Below are 12,233 nucleotides of genomic sequence, written 5' to 3'. Positions count from 1 at the left end.
GATTATCTTACAAAGATTTATCTCTGGTGTAACATCAATTTCATTAATGTATGATATTATGTTGTCAAAGCAAACCCAAGGCTTTGTGGATAAGATTTGTAATTTCTGGTTGCCATTAATTCCAGATATAGATCACGATAGAATTCACCAGAGTTTTAATAGTTTGGATATGTGCCAAATTCCTTCAAATTGGAGGGAATCACATATGAAACTTTTAAATAATTTCTATCTACATCCAGTGAAAATAGCTAGATTCTATCAAGCCGGATCCGTAGAATGTCCAAGATGTCACTATCAAAACGCAGATCTGTATCATATGTTTTGGGCCTGTCCTAAGATAAGGCAGTTATGGCAAAAAAATCATTTACTGGTTCAATACCATTCAGAATTCATCTGTCTCCCTCACATTCCAGGATATTGCCTTATTATTTAAGACATCCAGCAACCAAGATTATCGTTGGGTATACCCTTTAAACATTATAATTTTAGCTGTAAGACAGTGTATTTTAAAGAGCTGGAAAGCGAGAAGAGCTCCCCCTCTATCTATTGTTTTCCAGACGTTACAGGAGCAGATTATTTTTGAATCTTACCATCTTCAGACTCTCTCAGAAAAAAGAATTAAAAAGTTCTTATATGGGTGGCATGCTATTATTAAGACATATCCTCCAGCTATCCAAAAACAGATATTAGCTCCTTTCTTATCCTCTATTAGTTTTATTGAGATGGTAGTATTAGAATTGTTTCCATACAATTGGATCAGGAATCCTGCCGAGGTATAAATACAGTGAGTAGGTGGGTTAAGTATGTTTCTTTTTTTTTTTTTTTTTTCTCTTCTTTCTTTTTTTTGTGATGCTTTATTTTATTTTTTTTGTTTCGTTATCCCCAGCCCCTCCTGGCTAACCCCATGAGGAGGAAAAAAAAAAGAAAAAAATGCCGACAAATGATTAATATATGTTGTTTCTCAGATTCAGGTGTCTTGTATTGTTCATAAATCTTAGAATCTGATAAGTAATGTAATTGACAAAATGGCAAGACCTTTGTTTATTGTACAATCTATTTTAAGATTTGTTTATTGTCATTTTTTTTGTTGTTTTTCTGTGCGGCAATTAATAAAGAGATTTAAAAAAAAAAAAAAGATTATTACTTACAAATATATATCAGGGTATTTCTATGTGTATCCTTACATATTACCAAGCCTGAAAAATAATTACCCTACATATATATTTTCCATACTATAGGATGGATGTTAATGAGCTTACTAATCGTGTGGGGGCCTTGTCCCAAAATATGGATTTAATGCTTCAAGGACTTAGGGATCTTCAGACTGAGAACCAGGAGTTAAGAAAGTATATACGTGAACAAGCTATTCCAAAAGCTTCTTTACTTGATTTATCTACTCCTGAACCCCAGGTATGTCCTCCTGAAAAATTTACTGGGGAAAGGTCACAATTTAGGGATTTCAAAAATTCATGCACTCTCTTCTTTTCCCTAAAACCCCGCACATACCCTACAGAGAAAATTAAAGTACTCACAGTAATTTTTTACTTAAGGGGTGAAGCAAAAAATTGGGCTAATGCCTACTACGAAAATAATGATCCCATACTTAATTCATTGGACTCTTTCTTTGATGCTATGTCTCTAATGTATGAGGATCATGATAAACAAAATACTGCAGAAGCTGCCTTAAGAGTTTTAAACAAGGTCGCCGTCCTGTGGAGGATTACATCACGGAATTTAAAAGATGGGCACCAGATACATTGTGGAATACCCCAGCACTTAGAAATCAATTCCGTATTGGTCTTTCTGATTCCTTGAAGGACGAGCTTGCCCGAACAGAAACTCCTGATAATCTTGAAACCTTAATGACTTTATCTATTACAATTGATCGCCGTCTTAGGGAAAGGAAGTATGAAAAAGGGGTCACTGATCATACTTACAAAAAATCTCCTACACCTGCAGCACATTTTCCTGTAAGAGCTCAGGAGGAGCCTATGGACATTGCTTTCATTAGAGGGCCTCTAAAAATAGAAGAGAAGCTTCGTCGCAAGCTTAACAATTTGTGTCTTTATTGTGCCGCAAAGGACCATGCAATGAAAGAATGCCCCAGTCTCAATAAATCTAAAAAGGGTAAAAACATTTATTCTGTTTATACAACGATAACATCTATACAACCATCTTCACATTTTACTCTTTCTGTTTTCTTACAGTGGCCACACAATCGAATACAAACCCAGGTCGTGATTGATTAAGGGGCTACTAACAATTTCATTAATTCCACGTTTGTTGTCACTAATAACATACCTGTAATAAAGAAACACGTTCCACTTGCTATCCATGTTGTGGATGGTTCTTCTATAAATTCTGGTCCCATTACACATCATACTACACCAATTACTCTTACTTTCCCTTCAGGTCATACTGAAACTTGTAGTTTTGAAATTATACATTCACCACTGTTCCCTATGATCCTGGGTTTAGAATGGTTAAAGAAACATCAACCTAATATTCATTGGGCAAAAGGTTCTATAGATTTTGATTCTCCATACTGTATTTCACATTGCAAAGAAATTCCCACTATTTTACAATTAAATACCGACACTTCCTTACATTCAATACCTTCCATTTATTCAGATTTAATGGATGTTTTTGATAAGAAACAGGCCGAGGTTCTCCCACCACACAGAGCTTTTGATTGCCCTATTGACCTATTACCAAATTCTAAGATACCTTTTGGGCACATATACCCGTTGTCTCAGCCTGAACTCTAGAATATCTAGAAGAGAACCTTAAAAAGGGTTTCATTCGTCCATCTACCTCACCTGCAGGTGCGGAAATATTCTTTGTAAAGAATAAGGATAACAGTCTCAGACCAATCATTGACTACAGACAACTCAACAAATGCACCATAAAAAAACAGGTATCCTCTTCCCCTTATTCCAGAACTGATTGAACGCCTTCAGGGAGCAACTATTTATACAAAGCTTGATTTGAGGGGTGCCTATAATTTGATAAGAATCAGGAAAGGGGATGAATGGCTAACGGCATTCCGTACCCGGTATGGCTTATATGAATATACCGTAATGCCATTCGGGCTATGCAATGCTCCTGCAACTTTTCAGTATTTTATTAATTTTCTATTCAAGGATCTTCTAGATATCTGCATGGTCATTTATTTAGATGACATTTTAATTTATTCTGACACTCTTGAAAATCATATCAACCACGTTAGAACCATACTTTTAAGACTTAGAAAAAATCATTTATATGCCAAGGCTGAAAAATGCATTTTTCATACTGACACCATTTCTTTTCTTGGATACAAAATTTCTCCTTCTGGTATTCAAATGGAATCTAACAAAGTTGATGCTATTACAAATTGGCCTACACCTACTTCTAAAAAAGACATCCAGAGATTCGTAGGTTTCGCAAATTTTTACAGGAAATTTATACAAAATTTTTCCAACATCATTAAACCACTTACTCATCTCACTAGAAAAGCTTTGAAGTTTACTTGGAACCCAGAAGCTGATAAGGCCTTTAACCTACTCAAACAAAGTTTTATAACAGCACCTATTCTGCAATTTCCAGACCCTCAGAAACAATTTTTCTTAGAGGTGGATGCTTCAAATTACGCATTAGGTGCTGTACTCTCTCAAAAGTCTTCACCCGATCAGCCTTTACATGCTATAGCTTTTTACTCTAGAACTATGAACTCAGCAGAATTGAACTATCCGGTCGGTGAGAAAGAGCTCTTAGCTATAAAGGCAGCTCTAGAATTTTGGAGGCATCTCTTGGAAGGTGCTAGACATCCGATAATAATTTATACCGACCACAGAAATTTACAGTATCTGAGAACAAACAAGACGCTATCTGCTCGACAGTTAAGATGGAGTTTATTCTTTACAAGGTTTGATTTTATTATCACATATCGACCAGCTCAAAAGAATGTTAAAGCAGACGCTCTTTCAAGAGCTCTTCTTAAACCTCCAACTGAAACCATTTCGAACACCATTGTACCATCACAAAGTATCATTGGTCTCACTATAGCTAGTACTCCTTTATTTAGGAAGCATCAATCAGAAGACTCCACTTTGAATTCTCTTAACCTAACTAAACGTTCCAATGGGTTGCTATATTTTGGACATAGATTATATGTACCAACCACTCTCAGGGATCAAATTCTTCACAACGCCCATGATGCACCTATGTCGGGACATCCAGGTGTTCGCAAGACAATACACCTTATACAAAGGGATTTTTGGTGGCCAAAATTGTCACATTCAGTCAAACAATACGTTAAATCTTGTACTATTTGTACTACTTGCAAGCCTTCACATAATCATCCCTACGGTTATTTGCTTTCTTTACCCATAGCAGATAGACCTTGGAGGTATATTTCCATGGACTTTATTGTTGAGTTACCACCTTCCTCAAATCATAATACTATATTTGTCGTTGTCGATCATTTCTCAAAAATGGCACATTTTGTGCCCTGTCATGGACTACCCACCGCATTCGAAACTGCTCAACTCTTTCTGAAACATGTTGTACGTCTACATGGACTACCAGATTCCATCGTTACTGACAGAGGTTCCCAGTTCACCTCTAGGTTCAACTGTGTAAAATTCTTCATATTGATAGGCACATGTCCACAGCTTACCATCCTCAGTCAAATGGACAGACTGAAAGAACTAATCAAACTTTGGAACAGTACCTTCGTTGTTACTGCACATACCAACAGGACAATTGGTATAATTTATAACCAACTGCAGAGTTTTCATACAATAATACCATCAATACATCAACAAAGTTGACACCATTCTTCATTAATTATGGATTTCATCCTTCATATCACTTATTGCAGAGAGATGATTCTAATTCACCACTGGTTAATGATACTTTAAACACCATTGCTCAAGCTTTTCCCATAATTCAAGAAACGCTCAAGAATGCACAATCAAGTCAAAAAAGGTACTATGACCTTAGAAGATCTAAACCTCCTGAATACAAGGTCGGAGATTTAGTTTGGCTCTCTTCTCGACATCTTAGATTACAAATTCCTAGCAAAAAATTAGCAAGATTGTTCCTTGGTCCATTCAAGATAACTAAGATTATTAATCCTAACGCAGTATCTTTGGAATTACCGTCTTCATATCGAATCCACTCGGTTTTCCATGTATCTCTCCTCAAACCATATATTCCCACTAGACCTAGTACTAGTACAACTCTCGCTCCTATCCCTGTGATTGAAGATCTTCGTTATGAGATAGCAGAAGTTCTTGATTCAAGATTTCAAAATGGGATTCTTCAATATTTGGTCCGCTGGAAGGACTATGGTCCTGAGGAAAATTCTTGGGAGCCATCTACCAATTTATCTGCTCCACAACTCGTCTCCTTATTTCACCGTCGTCATCCGGACAGGCCCCGACCCTGAAATTTTGGGGGTCGGTTTTGAGGGGGGTATACTGTCAGGAACTATGTCTTTATCATACTCCTGTACTTCTCCTTTAAGTTCCTGATCATGTGACTATTCTATCCTACTTAAGGATCATTCACCCTCTCAACCCTGCTTGGTAATTTGAGATTCTAAGGATATCTCCTGAGTCAGTATATGGATTTCACAGAGAACTAAGATTTGCCTTGGAAACTAAAATCAATAAAACAAAGGATGCAGGAAGATCAATACATCTGACACATTGTATCTGATTCTTTTGTGCTTAACATAACAAACTGTTATTTTGCTTTTCATATGCAGATTAGCCACGCCAGCTCTTTCACACTGATACTCGGCGTGTGACGTCACACTCGCCCGGCATTTCACACAACTCGCTCATTTCTTAAGTTAACAGAAACTGGATGAACAGTTCAACTACTACTCTACTCCAGCTACGGTAAACTCTATCTAGGATTAAGTATCCAAGGATTATCGAATTTACTCAGATGGACTCAAGGTAATTTAATCAGTTACAAATCTGCAACATTTTACTTTATGCAAATACCGGTTAACCTATGATTGAACAGTACTGCAACTTATAATTCCTTATTCTGAAAGTATCTAGATACATCTTGCCTGTCATAAGTTATTGTGAATTTAGTAACACACTTCCAATTCAGCGTAGCTTATAACTACTACTATACTATTAACCATTGCAGGAAGAATATAGTGTACTGCATCTACACATAGATACATTTCATATCTTATATCTCTTTTAATGACCCCACCATAGGTCACCCTCAGTCAATGAGCTAACTATGGGTTTTTATTCTATCTAATTACCCTAGGTGTGGTGTGAGACTGAGTGGAGAGGCGGATAAGATTATTACTTACAAATATATATCAGGGTATTTCTATGTGTATCCTTACAGAGAGAGAGAACCCTCGGCTAGATTACGGGTTTTGCGTTATGAGTGAAAAAGCCTCATAACGCTGCTTTTTCACTACCGCTGCTATTACGAGTCTTGTCAGAATAGCTGTACCACACACTTTTTTTGGCCATAACTAAAGTGTTACAAAGTACACTAACACTCATAAACTACCTATTAACCCCTAAACCAATGCCCTCCTGCATCGCAAGCACTATAATAAAAATATTAACCCCTAATCTGCCGCTCCAGACATCGCCGCCACTATAATAAACATATTAACCCCTAAGTCTAACCTTAACACCCCTAACTTTAATATAATTAAAATAAATCTAAATAAAAATTACTATCATTAACTAAATAATTCCTATTTAAAACTAAATACTTACCTATAAAATAAACCCTAAGCTAGCTACAATATAACTAATAGTTACATTGTAGCTATCTTAGGTTTTATTTTTATTTTACAGCTAAGTTTGTATTTATTTTAACTAGGTAGACTAGTTAGTAAATAGTTATTAACTATTTACTATCTAGTTAAAATAAATATAAATTTCTTTCATGTAATTAGCAAGAGTCCATGAGCTAGTGACGTATGGGACACACACTCCCACCAGGAGGGGCAAAGCCTCCCAAACCTCAAAATGCCTACAAATACACCCCTCACCACACCCACAAATCAGTTTTACAAACTTTGCCTCCTGTGGAGGTGGTGAAGTAAGTTTGTGCTAGATTCTACGTTGATATGCGCTCTGCAACAGGTTGGAGCCCGGTTTTCCTCTCAGCGTGCAGTGAATGTCAGAGGGATGTGAAGAGAGTATTGCCAATTTGAGTTCAATGATCTCCTCCTACGGTGTCTATTTCATAGGTTCTCTGTTATCGGTCGTAGAGATTCATCTCTTACCTCCCTTTTCAGATCGACGATATACTCTTATATATACCATTACCTCTACTGATTCTCGTTTCAGTACTGGTTTGGCTTTCTACTACATGTAGATGAGTGTCCTGGGGTAAGTAAGTCTTATTTTCTGTGACACTCTAAGCTATGGTTGGGCACTTTTATATAAAGTTCTAAATATATGTGTTTAAACATTTATTTGCCTTGATTCAGGATGTTCAACCTTTTTTCAGACAGTCAGTTTCATATTTGGGATAATGCATATAAATAAATCATTTTTTTTTTACCTTAAAATTTGACTTTTTTTCCTGTGGGCTGTTAGGCTCGCGGGGGCTGAAAATGCTTCATTTTATTGCGTCATTCTTGGCGCGGACTTTCTTGGCGCAAAAATTTTCTCATAATTTCCGGCGTCATACGTGTCGCCGGAAGTTGCGTAATTTTTTTGACGTTTGTGCGCCAAAAAATGTTGGCGTTCCGGATGTGGCGCCATTTTTGGCGCCAAAAGCATTTAGGCGCCAAATTATGTGGGCGGCTTTTTTTGGCGCTAAAAAATTTGAGCGTCATTGTTGTCTCCACAATATTTAAGTCTCATTATTTATTGCTTCTGGTTGCTAGAAGCTTGTTCATTGGCATTTTTTCCCAATTCCTGAAACTGTCATTTAAGGAATTTGATCTTTTTTGCTTTATATGTTTTTTTTTCTATTACATATTGAAAGATGTCTCACCCTGAATCAGAAGCCACTTCTGGAAAAACGCTTAACTGAGTTTCAGTTCTACCAAAGCTAAGTTCATTTATTTTAAATGTATAAATGTTTATCTTTAGCTATGGTTTGTAATAAGTTATTATGATATACTTTTACATGCAGGATCCATTAGTGTTTATGCTTTACATATTTCCATTTTTACATCTTATGTACAAGAAATATTTAGAAGATTTATAAGAAACATTTTTCTGATTCTATTTTAAAGGCTTTGTCTGACTTCGTGCCTTCTAATAAAATTTTTAGGTCTTTTTCACTTCTTTTTTAATTATTGAAGTTTCAAATGACCAACAACATACTGATTTATCCTTCTCTGATGATGTTTTTTCTCTTTCAGAAATTTTCTTCATCAGATATTGACACTAACAAATCTACTTTTTTATTATTTTTCTATTATTAAAGTACATTTGTTCTTTGTTGAAAAGGTGTTGATTATTTTGGATATTAAGGTAACTAGTTCTTTAAGACTAGCTGACACTATTTATGCCTATTTATTTCTTCTGTGTTTTCAGAGGTTTTCTTTCCATTTCCCCATTCTAGGGAATGGAATAGGCTGAGAATTTTCTTTTATTCCTTCTTCAAAGGTTTTAAACTATATTCTTTGCCAGCAGTTAAATTCAATAAGGAGGGTTCTCCAATTTATTGGGGCTATCTCTACTTCTACTAATTATGCTATTATTTCTATAGCAAAATAGTATTTATTTTCCTTTAGATAGTTGTATCTTATTTATGTAAAATTGATTAGTTTCAGGTACTTCTTAGTCCTGTGATTTATTTGGATATTGCTAGCATTGTTAAGGGACAACATTTACTAGACTAGGTGCTGTTGCATTTGTCTGTTGTTTTGCATTTATTGATTATGCAAGTCCTCTGTATTGACTGGTCCTTTAAACTGGACTATCATGCTAATAATTTCATTTGTGTCTTCATTTTATTCAATATTTTCGCAAATGAGGGTTATTCTATCTTTAAGCTTATACTAGTTTGGTTGTTCTTATTAAGGAACAAATTCCTGAGTTCTTTCCCAAGTAACATGTTTATAATTGGGGTTCGAAATCAGCTCCCTAATATTGCGATGTACATGCCGTATTCCAGCTTGGCTGGTAAGGGGCAGGTTAAGTTTAAGGATTCCAGTCCTGCTTTTACCTTTTGCCTCAACTCACCTTCCTCACCTGTACTTAAGGCATCACCCCGCCCCAAACAAGTGCTTAGTTGTTGAGTATTGTTTCACACCAACAAAATAGAGTTCCTGGGTTACTCCATCAGCCCAAATGGGATTCAAATGCAAGATAACAAAGTGGAAGCAGTAAAATCCTGGTCCACACCTTCAACACGGAAAGAACTACAAAAGTTTCTTGGCTTCAGTAACTATTACAGAAAGTTCATTCGCAATTTCTCAAAAATTGCGAAACCTCTGACTAAATTAACTAGTGCTAATTGCACTTTCCAGTGGACCAAAGAACAGGATGATGCTTTCAGCTTCCTGAAGAATTCCTTTTCATCTGCTCCCATTCTGAAATATCCTGATCCAAACCTTCAATATACCCTAGAGGTGGATTCTTCAGATTATGCTCTTGGCGCTGTCCTCTCCCAAAGACAGTCTCCTAAAGAACCACTACACCCAGTTGGGTTCTATTCAAAAATTATGACTACAGCAGAGATCAACTATTCCATTGGGGACAAGGAACTTCTAGCCATTTAAAGAGCCTTTGAATTCTGGAGACACCTTCTTGAAGGTACCTCACTACCTATAGTGATTTACACTGATCACCGGAATTTGGAATATCTACAAAATAACAAAACTTTATCTGGACGTCAAGTGAGATGGAGTCTCTACTTTAGTCGTTTCAATTTTCAAATCATGTACAGGCCGGGATCAAAAAATGGGAAGGCAGATGCACTCTCTCGACGAGATTCAAGACCTGTACAAGAAGACTCTCCTACTAGCATTCTTCCCCCTACTCGTTTCCTTGCTATCCTATCTCAACAAGATAAGGAATACCAATCTGATCTATCTTCAGAAGAACAAACCCTACTAGATAGTCTAAGCCTCCAGAATGGTTTTTACTTTCATGGTTCTAAACTATATATTCCAGAACGTTTCAGACAGAAAATAATCAAAGATCATCATGACCCTCCACTAATTGGTCATCCAGGTATCAAACGTACTCATGAGCTCATCGCCAGAAGTTACTGGTGGTCATCGATGAAAACCAGTATAAAGGAATATATACAACATTGTACAACCTGTACAGTATCAAAACCAGAAAGGAGACCTCCCTATGGCTATTTGATTCCTCTGGAAGTACCAGAATCTCCTTGGTCTCATTTGGGAATGGATTTTATAGTTGATTTACCACCTAGTTCCGGACAAACTACCATATTAGTTGTTACAGATCATTTTACTAAAATGGCACATTTTATTCCTTATCACAAGTTACCCACTTCCATTGAAACAGCATACTTATTTCTAAACCACATTGTACGATACCACGGGTTACCATCCATTTTAACTACTGACAGAGGAACCCAATTCACTTCACGCTTCTGGAAAGCACTCACTAAAGCACTCCAAATCGATCAAAGGTTAAGCACAGCCTTCCACCCTTAGACTAACGGCCAAACTGAGAGACTCAATCAGTGGCTTGAGCAATATCTACGTTGCTATTGCTCATATCATCAAAATAAATGGACTTCTTTTCTCTCTATGGCTGAATTTGCCTATAATAATACCATTAACAGCACTACAAATTACTCTCCCTTTTTCGCCAATTATGGTTTCAACCCAAGATTCACTATCCAAACGACCTCTACACATGATTCACCATCTGTTGATGTGTTGACACAAAACATTGCTGAAAATTTCCTACATTTACGTGATAACATCAAACAAGCTCAGGCTTCTCAGAAGAAATTCTATGATTTACGACGTAGAGCTTCTCCAAAATATTCCATAGGGGACTATGTTTGGTTATCTTCCAAAAACATTAAAATGCACTTACCAAGTAAGAAATTGGCTGGGTTGTTCCTTGGCCCATTCAAAATTCTACACATCATAAATGAAAATGCCGTCCGGCTTGACCTACCTGATTCTTTACCCATTCACCCAACTTTCCATGTATCATTATTGAAACCCTACTTAGGAGATAAGCCTGATGCACCTCTTTTACCCCCTTCTCCTATTCAGTTGGGCACTGATGTCTATGAAGTTTATGATCTTTTGGACTCAAGACATTATAATGGAGAATTACAGTATCTGGTCCAATGGAAAGGGTTCGCCCCAGAGGATGACACTTGGGAACCTCATGCACACATTAATGCTCCGAAGCTTATTGCTTGTTTCCATAGACGCTATCCAAGTAGACCTAAATTTCAACCCGTGGTCGGCTTGCTTGAGGGGGGGGGGGAATCTGTAAGGATTCCAGTCCTGCTTTTACCTTTTGCCTCAACTCACCTTCCTCATCTGTACTTAAGGCATCACCCCGCCCCAAACAAGTGCTTAGTTGTTGAGTATTGTTTGCTAAAACCAGTGCTCTGTTTCTTATAAGCTACATTCCTATCAAGAGAAGTTTTACTTCTACTACTTTATCATTTGGATTACAAATACCAGCTGCAGTTTGGTCTCATACAGGGACTAATAACAACTAGTCTCATTCATCCTGAAGTACTACTATTCCAAGAAGTATTAATATATTTCAACTCTACATCTCTACAGGAATTGCTACTTAATTTCCAACATGAGGATTCTACCTACTACCGCTACGGTATTTGTATCAAATCTAATTTACCTTGGATGCCTAAAGTAACGGCTAATTTCAAATATCATGTTTTATTTTGAACTATTCTAAATTGACTTTGTCTCTCAGTCATTACTGTTATTTGCAACATATGTTTCATGTTAATGATATAAACTTTCTTTGATTAATTTTCATACCGGACAGTAACGGACTTTAAGTGACGTCACACAGCTTCACTCATCTCAGCGTGTCATACAGCTCCTTACAACTCAGCGTTTCTCACAGCTCCTATAACACTAACTGGTCTGTGTTCAGATATCCATGCTGCAAGCATTATTCAGAGTGCTGTGTCTCACAGCAGGTCACGCCCCTGTCAGCACCTGCAGTCTGTGTGTCTCATATCTCTCACGCTTCAGTGCTTATTATAATGAACACTATCTCTCTCATTTGGGCTTGAGCTATACCAATGTCAAA

The sequence above is a fragment of the Bombina bombina genome, chromosome 1 (assembly GCF_027579735.1).
Source record: "Bombina bombina isolate aBomBom1 chromosome 1, aBomBom1.pri, whole genome shotgun sequence".
Classification (NCBI taxonomy): domain Eukaryota; kingdom Metazoa; phylum Chordata; class Amphibia; order Anura; family Bombinatoridae; genus Bombina; species Bombina bombina.
This window is presented reverse-complemented; position numbering follows the sequence as displayed.